Source organism: Triticum urartu, chromosome 3A (assembly GCF_056163025.1).
Source record: "Triticum urartu cultivar PI428250 chromosome 3A, HENAU_Tu73, whole genome shotgun sequence".
NCBI lineage: Eukaryota > Viridiplantae > Streptophyta > Magnoliopsida > Poales > Poaceae > Triticum > Triticum urartu.
In genome coordinates, this window is record NC_141875.1 from 597,594,165 (window position 1) to 597,611,365 (window position 17,201).

Consider the following 17,201-nt stretch of genomic DNA (forward strand, 5'->3'; position numbering starts at 1 on the left):
ATTTTGAGTATATGCTCACTGACAGAACTGTTCTCCTCCATCTTGCAGCTATAGAACTTATTGGAGACTTCATATCTCTCAATCCGGGCATTTGCTTGAAATATTAACTTCAACTCCTGGAACATCTCACATGCTCCATGACGTTCAAAACGTCGTTGAAGTCCCGATTCTAAGCTGTAAAGCATGGCACACTGAACTATCGAGTAGTCATCAGCTTTGCTCTGCCAGACGTTCATAACATCTGGTGTTGCTCCAGCAGCAGGCCTGGCACCTAGCGGTGCTTCCAGGACGTAATTCTTCTGAGCAGCAATGAGGATAATCCTCAAGTTACGGACCCAGTCCGTGTAATTGCTACCATCATCTTTCAACTTTGCTTTCTCAAGGAACGCATTAAAATTCAAGGGAACAACAACACGAGCCATCTATCTACAATTAACATAAACAAGCAAGATACTATCAGGTACTAAGTTCATGATAAGTTTAAGTTCAATTAATCAAATTACTTAAGAACTCCCACTTAGATAGACATCCCTCTAATCCTCTAAGTGATCACGTGATCCAAATCAACTAAACCATAACCGATCATCACGTGAGATGGAGTAGTTTTCAATGGTGAACATCGTTATGTTGATCATATCTACTATATGATTCACGCTCGACCTTTCGGTCTCCGTGTTCCGAGGCCATATCTGCATATGCTAGGCTCGTCAAGTTTAACCTGAGTATTCTGCGTGTGCAAAACTGGCTTGCACCCATTGTAGATGGACGTAGAGCTTATCACACCCGATCATCACGTGGTGTCTGGGCACGACGAACTTTGGCAACGGTGCATACTCAGGGAGAACACTTCTTGATAATTTAGTGAGAGATCATCTTATAATGCTACCGTCAATCAAAGCAAGATAAGATGCATAAAAGATAAACATCACATGCAATCAATATAAGTGATATGATATGGCCATCATCATCTTGTGCCTGTGATCTCCATCTCCGAAGCACCGTCATGATCACCATCGTCACCGGCGTGACACGTTGATCTCCATCGTAGCATCGTTGTTGTCTCGCCAATCTTATGCTACCACGACTATCGCTACCACTTAGTGATAAAGTAAAGCATTACATCGCGATTGCATTGCATACAATAAAGCGACAACCATATGGCTCCTGCCAGTTGCCGATAACTCGGTTACAAAACATGATCATCTCATACAATAAAATTCATCATCATGCCTTGACCATATCACATCACAACATGCCCTGCAAAAACAAGTTAGACGTCCTCTACTTTGTTGTTGCAAGTTTTACGTGGCTGCTACGGGCTTAAGCAAGAACCAATCTCACCTACGCATCAAAACCACAACGATAGTTTGTCAAATAGACTCCGTTTTAACCTTCGCAAGGACCGGGCGTAGCCACACTCGGTTCAACTAAAGTTGGAGAGACTGTCGCCCGCAAGCCACCTATGTGCAAAGCACATCGGGGAAACCGTTCTCGCGTAAGCGTACGCGTAATGTTGGTCCGGGTCGTCTCGTCCAACAATACCGCTGAACCAAAGTATGACATGCTGGTAGGCAGTATGACTTATATCGCCCACAACTCACTTGTGTTCTACTCGTACATATAACATCAACATATAAAACCTAGGCTCTGATACCACTGTTGGGGAACGCGGTAATTTCAAAAAATTTCCTACGCACATGCAAGATCATGGTGATGCATAGCAACAAGAGGGGAGAGTGTTGTCTACGTACCTACGCAGACCGACTGCGGAAGCGTTGACGCAACGTAGAGGAAGTAGTCGTACGTCTTCCCGATCCGACCGATCCAAGCACCGTTACTCCGGCACCTCCGAGTTCTTAGCACACGTACAACTCGATGACGATCCCCGGGCTCCGATCCAGCAAAGCGTCGGGGAGGAGTTCCGTCAGCACGACGGCATGGTGACGATCTTGATGTTCTACGGTCGCAGGGCTTCGCCTAAGCACCGCTACAATATGATCGAGGTGGAATATGGTGGCAGGGGGCACCGCACACGGCTAAGGAACGATCTCAAGGATCAACTTGTGTGTCCTAGGGTGCCCCCTGCCTCCGTATATAAAGGAGCCAAGGGGGAGGGGCCGGCCGGCCAAGGAGGGCGCGCCAAGGGAGTCCTACTCCCTTTGGGAGTAGGATTCCCCCCCCCCCAATCCTAGTTGGAATAGGATCCCTCGAGGGGGGCAAAGAGAGAGAGGGGGCCGGCCACCTCTCCTTGTCCTAATAGGACTAGGGGAGGGGGGAGGCGCGCGGCCACCTTGGGCTGCCCCTTTCTCCTTTCCACTAAAGCCCACTAAGGCCCATATAGTTCCCGGGGGGTTCCGGTAACCTCCCGGTACTCCGGTAAAATCCCGATTTCACCCGGAACACTTCCGATATCCAAACATAGGCTTCCAATATATCAATCTTTATGTCTCGACCATTTCGAGACTCCTCATCATGTCCATGATCACATCCGGGACTCCGAACAATCTTCGGTACATCAAAATGCATAAACTCATAATAACTGTCATCGTAACGTTAAGCGTGCGGACCCTACGGTTCGAGAACAATGTAGACATGACCGAGACACGTCTCCGGTCAATAACCAATAGCGGGACCTGGATGCCCATATTGGCTCCTACATATTCTACGAAGATCTTTATCGGTCAGACCGCATAACAACATACGTTGTTCCCTTTGTCATCGGTATGTTACTTGCCCGAGATTCGATCGTCGGTATCCAATACCTAGTTCAATCTCGTTACTGGCAAGTCTCTTTACTCGTTCCGTAATACATCATCCCGCAACTAACTCATTAGTTGCAATGCTTGGAAGCTTATGTGATGTGCATTACCGAGAGGGCCCAGAGATACCTCTCCGACAATCGGAGTGACAAATCCTATTCTCGAAATACGCCAACCCAACATCTACCATTGGAGACACCTGTAGAGCTCCTTTATAATCACCCAGTTACGTTGTGACGTTTGGTAGCACACAAAGTGTTCCTCCGGCAAACGGGAGTTGCATAATCTCATAGTCATAGGAACATGTATAAGTCATGAAGAAAGCAATAGCAACATACTAAACGATCGGGTGCTAAGCTAATGAAATGGGTCATGTCAATCAGATCATTCAACTAATGATGTGACCTCGTTAATAAAATAACAACACCTTGTTCATGGTTAGGAAACATAACCATCTTTGATTAACGAGCTAGTCAAGTAGAGGCATACTAGTGACACTAAGTTTGTCTATGTATTCACACATGTATTATGTTTCCGGTTAATACAATTCTAGCACGAATAATAAACATTTATCATGATATAAGGAAATAAATAATAACTTTATTATTGCCTCTAGGGCATATTTCCTTCAGCTTCCTGCTGCTCTTCTACTGTAGTTTCCCATACGTAGTTTTCATGTCCTGTGTCAATATTGAAATGTCATGTGATGAAAGGGGAACGGGAGGCTCTCGATGTTCCTCAAAACCATCAAATGACTCAGTATCAAATCAAAACTCGTGATTAGGTTCCAAGAATCTACGATGTCGCATAAAGCATTTCTTGTGTCCATTCTTTAGCCAAAGAGAGCATGTCTCTGATAGACAATGGGAGAAAACTGCTATATTTTCTCCAGACAAAGATCCACACCCAGGTCAATCACTTATTGTCCATAGTAGTGCGGCACGTAAGAGAAACTTCTTAGATCGAGAGGCATCATAAGTCCAGACTCCATCATTCCAAAGCTCTAGAAGATCATCTATGGTTAGCTGCATGTAAACATCCATGTCTTTCCCTAGAGATTTTTTACCAGGAATGATGACAGAGAGGATAAAGTTTGATTGCTTCATACAAATCCATGGAGGAAGGTTGTAGGGGATCAAGACAATAGGCCATATGCTATATGACAGATTCATATTTCCAAAAGGGTTGAAACCATCAGCTCCCAATCCAAATCTAACGTTGCAAACTTCTGAACTGAAGTCTTTGTGAATAGCATCAAAGTGTTTCCATGCAGGTGAATCAGCTGGGTGTCATATCAAGCCGTCCTTTGTGCAGCCTTCGCTGTGCCACCTCATATCCGATGCCGTCTTTGTAGAAGCGAACAACCTTTGGAGTCTCTTCTTTAGCGAGAAATGATGAACCACCTTTTGAGGCACCTTGTGGACACGCCTTCCATCAACTCCAGTATTTACACTCTTCCATCTACTGGTGCCACACACTGGACATGATATGGCATCAGCATGTTCCTTCCTAAATAGAATGCAATCGTTTTTGCATGCATCTATATTATCATATCCAACACCAATGGCTCTCACAAACTTTTTGCCCCCATGAAATTTTTTGGGCAACGCTTGACCTTTTGGAAGTGCCTCCTTAATTAGCGTCAATACCTCATCAAAGTAGACATTGCTCATTCCCCTCATATTCTTGATATGAAGCAACCTCACCAAAAATTGCAGCTTCAACAATCTTTTGCAACCTGGGTACAACTCTTGGCGTCCATCATTAAATAATCTATAGTATGCCTCAGCGTCATCATCCAAATCATCTTCAGACTCTTGCTCCTCTCCTAAAGTACGAGTATCGTACATCCCAAATCCTTCTAGTAGCATCTCATCCATCTCATCACTATCAGCATATTCTTCAAATTGTGAACTAGGACCAGTAGTTGCTTTGGAGGGCCGCGTACTTTCTCCATGGTGAATCCATGTGGTATATTCGGACATGAATCCATCGCAAATCAAATGATCATAGACTTCATGTTCACCTAACCAACGCGAGTTCACACATATCTTGCAAGGGCAGAGAATCCTACTATTTTTTGCTTACTCACGAAAAGCAAATTGTATGAAGTTGATAGTTCCTTCAGAATACTCAGCGGAAGACCTTGCTGCTCGCATCCAACTCTTATCCATTCTCAACTGAACAGACCCAAGTTCTACGACACGTTAAAGCAGAGACCACATAAAATTCTACAACAAATATTTGAATGCATCAAAGAGAAATTTATAAAAGCAATATCAGTTTACTATTAGCGGAATCAAAGGGATGTTCTATATAGAAGACCTCACGTGTAGCAAGAAAACAGTTTAGCTGAAACCTGATGCAACAAGATTAGAAGTAACACAATACACTAGATAACATGTAGGGATGTTCTATATAGAAATGCCAAATGCACCTGTAGTTTGATTATCAGTCTATCTATATAGCTTACTCCTTGTGTGCAGTTTTCTAACATGAACAGAAGGCCACCATGCACACAAGGCAACAACAAACAAGCTCCAATTTCAACAGGACAAGTTGCCACACTCCTAGTATAATTACAAAAAGAACATGACACACAGTACAAGTTGATCCTAGATGTCATAGCATAATGATTCTTCATCCATAAGTCTAGCACCAACAAAAACTGGAAGAAAAATGAACTCCAAAAATGAAGAGGCATTACCTCGAACACCTTGTGCGCAGCAGAGCGTCGGATCAACAACAACCTGACATGGGCTTCTCTGGCGTGGGTTGGGGCGGGGGGGGGGGGGGGAGGGGGTCACCGCTGATGAGTTTGTGGCTTGGACCACTTGATCTTCCTCCTCCTCTCCGAGCCTGGATCTCCCCTTCTTCTTCACCATGCACTACGAATCCCACCCTGAGATTGGGGACGAGAGAGGGAAGGCACGGAGTGGGGATGGCGGATGCAGAGGCTTTGGCGTGGAGCACCGGTGGCGGAGCAGGCGCCAGCGGCGAAAACGACGAGGCGCCCAACACGGAGAAGCTGCGGTGGCCGTGGTGTTCCTCTGTTTTTTGTTTTTGGAGGACCTCTGTTTTTTACCTTGGAACACAGTGGGGAGGGCTGTTTCACACCAAAACGCTGGCTACACTCCGCGGCAGTTTTGTAGAACGCCTTGTTTTCCCCTGTTTAGAAGGCATTTTCTAAAACTGCCCTTGAAGGCTGTGAGCTTCGTAGGCACTTTTAAAAGTGCCATCAATACCATGATTTTGAGGCGTTTAGCAAAAATGCCTCCTAATGACATACGTGTTGAACTCTCGCGGCCCCTGACGTCGCTGCTGAGAGGGGCCGGCGAAGCGGCCGGTTGAGGTAGGACAGCGGGGGAGCAGGGCAACTCAGAGTCCGGGTCGAGGCCATTTTCCTTTCCCGGATCGGAATTGATCTTCTTTGGAGCATTGGTTTACTTGATTGCTTTGCCCAAGAGTTGCCCAAAAAACAACCAGAATGCATAAGTTGCATTGCAGCTTGTCGTTAGTACTAAAACTCCAATTTGATGCTTGACACGAGTAGTACTAGCGGCGCCTGCTTCGGGACTTGTTGACGTATCCGTAGAACAACAGTCAAACTCAGCGGTTCGCGTGACCTGTGTGTACGGCGGCTGAAGCAGAATTCCTGTTGAACTCGGCGACACGTGATAGCAGTGTAGTGTGGGTGGTGCACAAAGCACCGAACCCTAATTTTCTTCATACTGCAGGATTCATAATTGACCACAATTTTGACCACCAAACTATGGATTTGCTAGATCCGCTCAAGGTTGTTCCATGGCGGGTTATCCTTCACGATTGTTCCATGCCGAATCTTTTTCATCTGATTAATTGTCAGCTTCTCGATCCCTTTGAGAGATCCCTACAAGAACTCAACACCACCGTGCGCAGGCTCCACGGTGGGCGCCAACTGCCGTGGAATTTTCACGGCAGATGTCCTTAATGTGAGGACTTAGTCGTGAGGCCAACGCATCTATGTGGTAGCTTGAGAGGGGTTGAGTGGGACGAGAGACGCGAGGTTTTACCTAGGTTCGGCCCCTCATGGTGGAGGTAAAAGCCTACATCCTGCTTCATTGATATTGACGATGACGAACATGATTACAAGGGTGCTCTATCTCGAGAGCTATAGACTTGTTTGTCTAACCCTAATCTGTCCAACTCATGGAACTTGTCCCTCTTGGGGCGCCCTGCCCCTCCTTATATAAGTTGAATGGGCGGGTTACATGACTAGTCCTAGTAGGATTAGGATTACTCTATTACAAGTGGAGTCCTAGTCTTGCTTCCTTTGTAAGGGAATATTCCTTATGCTTTTCTCTTAAGTCGGCCCACCATAACAAGAGCTGGCCTTCCATGAACCGCCTGTTGGGCCACCGAGTCTTGTCGCTCCTCTGACCCGCCGGCCAGGTCACCAATGAGTCACCTGGCTCGGCCGGGTCATCCGTGAGTGGAGAGATCTGGGCGGGTCACTTAGTGAGTCGCCAAGTCAGGGCGGGTCACCAGTGAGTCGCCAAGTCCGGCTGGGTCATACATCCGACCGGGTCATACCGCAGGGTATATCCCCGACAACAAGAGTTTTTTCAGGAACATGAGCTAGTCTAGACACAAGTGTCTACCTCGGTAAATCAAATACTTATACTGTAAGCATGCTGCCAAGGTCTTGCAAGTCACTCGAGCGATGATGTAAATGGAATCTGACAACCACATGAGTATTGTTAAAAGGAAGCCAGTTATACACCTCAGTGTGACAAAGGACTATGAAGATTGACGACAACAGTAAGCTCTGTACAAGTACATGTGAACCTGGTATATGATCCTGATGAGCCCTTGTCTACTTTTCTCTGGTGAAGGCATCACACCTATGTTCTGAGCTGTTTTTGGCCTTCCGGGGTGGATGTCGTCTTTATTTCTCTATTCAATAACTGTCACGAGTTCTAAGCTACTTTCCGGCCGTCTAGTGCAGCTGTTGAGTTTCTTTTTGTGACAGTGGCCCTATGCTCTGAGCTGCTTTTTGGCCATCTTAGGGAACTGCCACTTTCTTCTTATCAACATGATCTCATGCTCTGAGCTGATTTTTGGCCGTCTTGAGCCATGGTTGAGTTATTTCAGTAATGTCCCAGATCTGAGTTGTAAAGACCGTTCTGGTGGCTACTGATTTATTTGCCAATTTCTTGCAAGGGTTCGGATGATCATTTCCCTACGGTTAAAATTTGAGAGATGATGAACTTGCTATATAAATGATGTTACCATGTAAGGAGACAAGGATAGAAGTATGCTTGTCGAAATATTGCACCCGATAGAACCTATGGTCACACGAAGAATTTAGATTATATGTATGGCCAAACCCTCCACCGCCAGTCAAGTCTGTGGATACTATCGTAACAAGGCCGTACCCCACTATACTGGTCCCGACAGGCGGCAGTAAAAACCTTGGCATGGATTGGATACTCACGACAATGGAGCTAGCCAAGATAATTCAGGAATCCCCGCCAGAAGTCAGATTTCTGTCAGGAAAACAATATGATTCACAACACTGTGTTGAATTCAGAGGGACATGCAGCTATTTGAGCAACCTAATGCAAGAAGTAAGATATTTGGTGTCCACCGAGAAAGTTGGTTCACAACTCCATGGAATGTGGTCAGTGTGACACCTCCATCAGAAACAACTCTCAGACTTGTGAGACGGGCATATATTGCAGTCATAATAATCTACCGCACCCCGTTAAGCCAGCAGATATAAAAGAAATGGGAATCAACATGACATATGAGGTAAGGCCTGTCACAATATGGATACAGTGAAGCAAACCACCCTAGAGCAACTCTCGGGATATGTTGAAAGGTTTCATGATCAACTTAAATGGCATAGTTTGTTCAAATGATCTCATATTGTGCACAAGTGTGCATCTTTTAATTCCACACAATGTTGACTAAGGGAGTTTTCATTTTCTTTGCACGGAAAATTCATTTTCCATTTTTGTTGCCCGAAATGAGTTTTTTTGTGAAGGACCTACCATATATTTGTTGCAAAATTGGACCAAATCAAATTTCTAAAATACTAGGCCATATTTAATTCACAATTGACCAAATTTTTGGATGTCAAAAGTTTTGATCCACCTCTAGTGAAAAAGACAAATTTCCACCGATTCAGCTAGAAGCGGGTCAAATTTGAACTGCAGCTGCCTCATAGTTTGCTCTTTATTTTTTCCAAAAATCATTTCTAGGTACATAAGTATCTATTTAATCAGAGAAACATCAAAATTTTCCAAGATTCAACCACTAGCTAGGAACGGCCAAGCCCATTGTTTTGACTGCATTTTGAAACGGGCATAAAAAATTCAAAAAAAAATCAAAAAATTGGAAAACCTTCGCATTGTGTCATTATATGTGACCAAGTTTCCAAGAAAAATAATAAACTTGTAATACAGTGCGTGAAGATTCATGGCTTTCAAGCCAAATGATCAATCTTATGGCCACATTCATGTCATAGTTTGTTCAAATGATCTCATATTGTGCACAAGGGTGCATCTTGGAATTCCAAACAATGTTTCCTAAGGGAGTTTCCATTTTCTTTGCACAGAAAATTCATTGTCCATTTTTTGAGTGCCCGAAATGAATTTTTTGTGTGAAGGACCTACCATATATTTGTTGCACAATTGGACAAAATCAATTTTATAAAATACTAGGCCATATTTAATTCACAATTGACCAAATGGTTGGGTGTCAAAAGCTTTGATCCACCTCCTGTGAAAAAGACAAATTTCCACCGATTCAGTTGCAAGCGGGTCAAATTTCAACTGCAGTTGCCTCATAGTTTGCTCTTTATTTTTTCCAAAAATCATTTCTAGGTACATAAGTATCTATTTAATCAGAGAAACATCAAAAGTTTTCCAATATTCAACCACTAGCTAGGAACGGTCAAGCCCGTCGTTTTGACCACATTTTGAAACGGGCATAAAAATTCAAAAGAATTGGAAAAATTTCGCATTGTGTCATTATATGTGACCAAGTTTCAAGGAAAAATAATAAACCGGTAATATGGCAATTATTTTAAAAAGTGTTCTCAGAAATGAGCTATCATGCATGAAGATTCATGGCTTTCATGCCAAATGATCAATCTTATGGTCAAATTCATGGCATAGTTTGTTCAAATGATATCATATTGTGCACAAGGGTGCATCTTGGAATTCCAAACAATGTTCCCTAAGGGAGTTTTCATTTTCTTTGCACGGAAAATTCACTTTCCATTTTTGAGTGCCCGAAATGAGTTTTTTTGTGAAGGACCTACCATATATTTGTTGCAAAATTGGACAAAATCAATTTTATAAAATACTAGGTCATATTTAATGCACAATTGACAAAATGGTTGGGTGTCAAAAGTTTTGATCCACCTCTGGTGAAAAAGATAATTTTTTGTCGATTCAGCTCAAAGCGGGTCAAATTTGAACTGCAGCTGCCTTATAGTTTGCTCTTTATTTTTTCCAAAAATCATTTCTAGATACATAAGTATATATTTAATCAGAAATACATGGTTTGGTGGTGATATGTCAAGGTTTGGACGGTGGCCGAGGGCCCCAACTCCAGAGTGCGTAAACTCGCATGACCGCCGCGTGGTCACCGCGTGACCGTGGCTTTGCCATGCGTCCTAGATGACATAGGCATGTCTAGTGGGTTGGCAACTCCCCAGGTAGGTTCTAGGATGAAAATGACAACAAAAGAATCCAACGAGGAGACCGAACTATGCTCAAACCTGAATTAGCAGCCAAGTGTTTGATTAGCAGCACTGTTCAAGATATCTTCTGATATTTCGATAAATCAGCCGATTTATCGCTTACTGTTGTCTGACCGATAAGATAAATCGGCTGATAAATTAGTCGATATGACGATAAATCGGCTGATATGCCGATAAACTGGCCGATTTAACCCTTATCATGGGTCGACCGATAAGTTCCCGATAAGAGATATCCCCAACATTTTAGCGGTATGAGAAATGCACATTGCCAATGGGCGTGAGTTTTGGCTGAGGATGATCATCTACTAAGAAGATTTTCTTCACAAATTTTCAGCTCAAATGGAGGAGCCTAGGTGGCATTTGCTTTGCAACGTACCGCACTGGACAAAAATATGATGTTGAAGCTAGACTCAAATGAATAAATGGATTGGTCTGAAATTTGGAGGAGGATGATAATTTGGGCATGTGAAGCCACTTTAAAATTTTCATACCATTTGGATACATGAAAATGGTACTTCCTTCACAGTGCTCTCCACTGAACAAAAAATTGGGAAGAATGCTGAGGGAAATTGGCTAGAATAAATGAGCTAAAATTTGGTGGATGGAGGTTCTATGGGCAGGGTCATGTCGTGGTAAATTTTCAGCAATTATAAATTTACATAAAATATAGTTGCTTCACAAACTAAAAATATCACTAGAAACAAAGATTGGATGCTGAGCTCACATGGATTGTTAGATGGGGCTCAAATTTTGTGGAGAGCTATGATTTGGGAATATAGAAGATGTGGCAAAAAATCAACTCATTAGGATATGCCTAGCCAGTACTTCCTTCACAACAGTTCAAGCTGAACAAAAACTCTGGAAATTTGCCGAGGAAGATTTACCAGGCATATGGAGTTGAATATTTTCGTGAGACAATGATTTGGATAGTAAAGAATGCCTAATTTTTTGGAAATGTTTTGAATGCAAGAAATATAGGCTGCTTCACAACCTAGGGCAAAAACTGACACATAAACATGGCACATAGGAAAAACTGATGAGGTGGTGCCTAGTCATAGCAATGCACCACAATTTACATAATTATGACCATTATATTGGTCGTTATCAGCTAGAAATAAGGCAGCGGACCAGTGATGTTTGCTTTACGACCATTTCGTGTAAGGAAATTACGACCTTTATGACCAAAATGGTCATTATGGTTTAGGGTTTGGAGTCCCCAGAAGAGCTTTTGACCAATTGGTCTCAAATGGCCGTAGATTTATGACCAATTCTTCCAGGGTCACTGACAGAAGGTCAGAAGTTGACATATTTCTTGTAGTGCCAGTTTCTCCTTGCCACGGCTAGCTCATCGAATATCGTCATTATTGCCTTTCACTTGCACGACTGAATGATATGAAAATAATAATAGTGCAAGAGTGCCATGGACTAAGCTGGAATATGCAAACATTTTATTCAACAAGAGAAGACAAGGTAAAATTGGCTCTTATTAGTTCAACAGTTATTCATGTGAGAGACACTCAACATTTTCATCATGGTCTTCTCCTCGGTAAGACTCGAATAAAATAAAAGAAATTCATAGAAACACACTGAAATATTTTTGGAGTTTTTGGTTTTCTTCAGCAAGTAAATAAAAATCAAAAACAAGAAAATCTATTTACACGGGAAAGCTCCCAACAAGCAAAAGAAGAACAAGGAAATATTTTTGGATTTTCTTTTTAGTACTACTACTAAGCATGCATAGAAAGTAAATTACTACAACTAATTTTTTTGGTTTTTCTAAAGTTTTTCAAACACACAAGAAGAAAGCAAGAAAAATAAATCTAAGCATGGATGATACAATGAAAAAGTGTGAACGCTGACAAATGGAATGATATGTGAACGTGAATATAATGTCGGTGAGAAACATGTACTCCCCCAAGCTTAGGATTTTGGCCTAAGTTGGTAGTGAATCAGTAGCTTGGAGGGTAGTAGTCGGCGTGGTAGCTCACGGAGGCTCTCGAGACAGAGGCCTCAGCACGCCGTGTCGCCAACACTGTTGCGTTGTGAGCTCGGGCCTCGCTCTCAAGAACAAAATATCTTTCCTTGCTATGATAATCAAAGAGAGCAGGCGCATGCAAATATGTGTCCACAACATGTGATTGGTTAAATAACAAATTATAAGTGAAGTTATCATCCCTTCCCTTTAGAATCTTATACTCCTTTAAGGCATCAAAATCTAAATATCGAGTGGGAAGGATAGGGTCAAAGGGCAAAGGTGAAACACCCGGTCCTCGTGCTAAACGTGTGGCATAAATTCCACCATAGAACCATCCACTTTTGGCATTATGCTGAAGTCTACGTGCAACAATCGCTCCAAGGTTATAATTCCTTTCACGAGTGAGAGCGGTGTGAATGAGGCTCAAGTCTGGCGGACAAAGTATGCTACAGTCTTGCTTGCCTACTATGCATTTCCGGTTAAATAATGCAAGGTACTGAATTTCGAGAAAGTGAATGCTCTTTATTCTTCCTTGCCTTACTCCCCTATTTTCACCGTAGTAAAGGCTAGTCAAGAAGATCTCATACTCAGCCTTTGCTGGCTCATCAAGAGAACCCCCAAATGGAAGTTTGCAATGGTAAGAAAAAATTTCTAGTGGAATAGTAAATGGTTCATCATAGCATAAACGACACCCTAGACTCACGTGGAAAATATTTAAGTCCTTTGACAAATGATTCAGTGAGAAGGTGGCGTTGCTCACAATTATTTGAGAGGTAAGGACCAAGACCGACATTGTGAACATATTGCTCAAATTCCTCCTTGATGCCCACCTGCATCATATACACATCACAAGGCCATAAGCATGTTTTGGTGGCTGCATCTCGTGTGGAACTTTCACTTGGTTCAACGTAAGACCGGCGGGTAGAACTATCACTAGAGGATGCCCCCGAGGATCGTCTCCTCGAAGAACTCCTTCCAAATAGGTTCATCATGTCCGCGTACAATTTTCTGAAAATAAAAATTTTGGAGTGACAAATTTTTTTCAACAAAACTTTGTAAGATTGATAGCAACTACTCATAGGGATACATAGAGGCCATAGCAAGCATTCAAAATACTTAGAACACTAAGAATTCAACATGCAAGCACATCTACAACAACACCAAGAATAGCTAATTATTCAAAGTATAAACCACTAAAACAAAAACTAATTGGACAAATGGTGGAGTCACATACCAAGCAAGAATCTCCCGAAACAGTTTCGGAAATGGAGTTTCGAGCAAAGAGATCGAAATTGGCAGCAAAATGAGCAAGAACACGGGAGAGAGAGAAAGAGTGATTTTTTCTGGAGGTAGGTGACAATGTGGGCTAAAGAGATAAGTGAGGGGGCCCATGTGGGGACCACAACCCCCAAGGCGCGCAAGGGGTGCTGGCGCGCCCAGGTGGGTTGTGCCCACCTGGTACACCCCCTCTGGTTATTTTTGCACCAAAAATTCTTAAATGTTCAGGCAAAAATCATATAAAATTTTCAGGGCATTATGAGAACTTTTATTTGTGGGTCATTTTTTATTGCACGGGAAATTCAGAAAACAGACAAAACATGGCATTTTATTTTATTTAATTAATAAAAACAGAAAACAAAAGGTAGGGACAGAAAGTAGTGCTTACTAAATTCATCAACTTCATACCGTTCAAAAATGATTCATTAATAAGGTTGATCAAGTCTTATTAACAACCAGTTTCGGTTAGCATGAAACTGAAAAACTTTTGTAAATCACTAAGTTACCTCAATGGGGATATGCATTTCCCCAACAATAATCATTTCGTATTTCTTTTTGACAATAGGTAGAGGTATTTGAAAACTTCCAATAGTGATTGTCGGAGATTTTTCAATAACATTAATACCATTCACTTGGAATTGTTTCTTCGGAAAGTGCAACGCATGCTCATTACCATTGATATGAAAAGTGACCTTGCTTTTATTGCAATCAATAACAGCCCCTGCAGTATTCAAGAAGGTTCTATCAAGGATAATCGACATGCGGTCGTCCTCGGGCATCTTAAATATAACAAAGTCAGTCAAAATAGTAACATTAGCAACAACAACGGGCACATCCTCATAGATACCGATAGGTATGGTAGTTGATTTGTCAGCCATTTGCAAAGATATTTTAGTAGGTGTGAGTTTATTCAAGTCGAGTCTTTTATATAAAGAGAAAGTCATAGCACTAACACCAGCTCCTAAATCACACAAAGTCGTTTTCACATAATTCTTTTTGATAGAGCAAGGTATAGTTCGTATTCCTGGACCTCCTAGTTTTTTAGGCACTCCATCTTTAAAAGTATAATTAGCAAGCATAGTGGAGATTTCAGCTTCCGGTATTTTTCTCTTATTTGTGATGATGTCTTTCATATACTTTGCATATGGAGGCATTTTTAGGATACCAGTCAAGCGAGTACGCAAAAAGACTGGCCTCAGCATTTCAGCAAAACGTTCAAATTCTTCATCATCATTCTTTTTAGTTGACTTGGGTGGATAAGGCATAGGTTTTTGAACCCATGGTTCTCTTTCTTTACAGTGTTTCCTAGCCACAAAGTCTCTTTTATCATACCTTTTATTTTTAGATTGTGGGTTATCAATATCAATAGGTGGTTCTATCTCAACATAATTATCTTGTTCTTTATCATTTGTTAGTTGAGAGTCCTCATGAACCTCATCATTATCTTTTTCATTATTACTAGGTGAGTGTTCATTACCAGATTGGGTTTCAGCATCAGAGATATAAGTTTCATTTTCATTGTCAGGAGGTTTTTCTATTTCAGGTTCACTAGAAGTGTGCAAAGTCCTATCATTATTCTTTTTCTTTTTCTTTTTAGAAGGACTAGGTGCACTAATGTTAGCTCTTTGTGAATCCTGTTCAATTCTTTTAGGGTGTCCCTCGGGATAAAGTGGTTCTTGAGCCATTTTACCTCCTCTAGTTGCAACTCTAACAACAAAGTCATGCCTATTATGATTCATTTCATCAAGCAATTCTCTTTGAGATTTAGCAACTTGTTCTAATTGAGTTTGAACCACAGACGCATGTTTTCCAACACCTCTAACATCATTTGATATTCTAAATAACAAGTCACTCAAGAGAGCAATCATATCAGAATTGTATTTCAATTGTTTCATAACATTTGCATTGAAGTGATCTTGTTTTCTAATATAGTTTTCAAACTCATAGAGGCATTGACTAGGATGCATATTGTGAGTGAGGGAGTCCAGGATTAGGGGGTCTCCGGACAGCCGAACTATATTCCTTTGGCCGGACTGTTGGACTATGAAGATACAAGGTTGAACACTTCGTCCCGTGTCCGGGTGGGACTCTCCTTGGCGTGGAAGGCAAGCTAGGCAATACGGATATGTAGATCTCCTCCCTTCTAACCGACTCTGTGTAACCCTAGCCCCCTCCAGTGTCTATATAAACCAGAGGGTTAGTCCGTAGGATAACAGAAAATCATACCATAGGCTAGCTTCTAGGGTTTAGCCTCTACGATCTCGTGGTAGATCAACTCTTGTAATACTCATATCATCAAGAACAATCAAGCAGGACGTAGGGTATTACTTCCGTTAAGAGGGACCGAACCTGGGTAAACATCGTGTCCCCTGCCTTCTGTTACCATCCGCCTTAGACGCACAGTTCGGGACCCCCTACCCGAGATCCACCGGTTTTGACACCGACATTGGTGCTTTCATTGAGAGTTCCACTGTGTCGTCATCATAAGGCTTGATGGTGCGGTCCAGGGTGAGGTTTTCCTCCCCGGACAGATCTTTGTATTCGACAGCTTTGTACTGCAGGCCAATTCGCTTGGCCATCTGGAGCAGATCGAGAGCTACGCCCCTGGCCATCAGGTCGGATTCGGAAACTTAAACTACACTGCCGACATCCGCGGAGACTTGATCTTCGACGGATTCGAGCCCATGTCGGGTGCGCCGCACAGTCACGACGAGCACGACGTAACTCTGCCGTCGGATAGTGTTCGGGAGATCGCATCTGCAACTACTCCGGCTTTCAATCCGGAGCAAGTCGCGCCATCCAAGGACGGAGGGATAGACCCAGCCATGGAGGCCGCACTCTCAGTGGCGATGGAGCCGGATACTGACTTCACCCCTTACGAGAACCGTGTCACCGAACCACTAGATTCGTCTCCGGCCACAGACTCTAAGCCGCCTGCATCCGTGCCTATCGAATCCGATTGGGCGCCGATCATGGAGTTCACCTCCGCGGATATCTTTCAGCACTCGCCTTTCGGCGATGTGCTAAATTCATTAAGGTCGCTCTCCTTGTCAGGAGAACCTTGGCTGAACTACATCCGGCTAGAATGGGATGCGGACGACGAAGGAATTCGCTGCCCACCCACCACCCACTTAGTAGCCACTATCGACGACTTAACCGACATGCTCAACTTCGACTCCGAAGACATCGACGACATGGACGAAGATGCAGGAGACGAACAGGAACCGACGCCCACAGGGCGCCAGACAGCCACTTCATCACATGACATATACATGGTGGATACACCCAAAGAAGGCAATGGCGAAGAGAAAGCGGAGGATGGCCCCTCCAAGAAGCAACCCAAGCGCCGACGTCAGTGGCGCCGCTCTAAGTCCCGCCACAGCAAAAACAACGATAACAACGCAAGAGAAAATAATACTCCAGTCGACTCCAGAGG

General features: G+C 43.0%; 1 pseudogene; it reads right to left on the reverse strand.

Moving 5' to 3' along the window:
• Nucleotides 1–3,526: 3,526 nt before the first annotated feature.
• On the reverse strand, nt 3,527–4,933 carry LOC147980712 (uncharacterized; annotated as a pseudogene).
• Between the last annotated feature and the right edge of the window lie 12,268 nt (nt 4,934–17,201).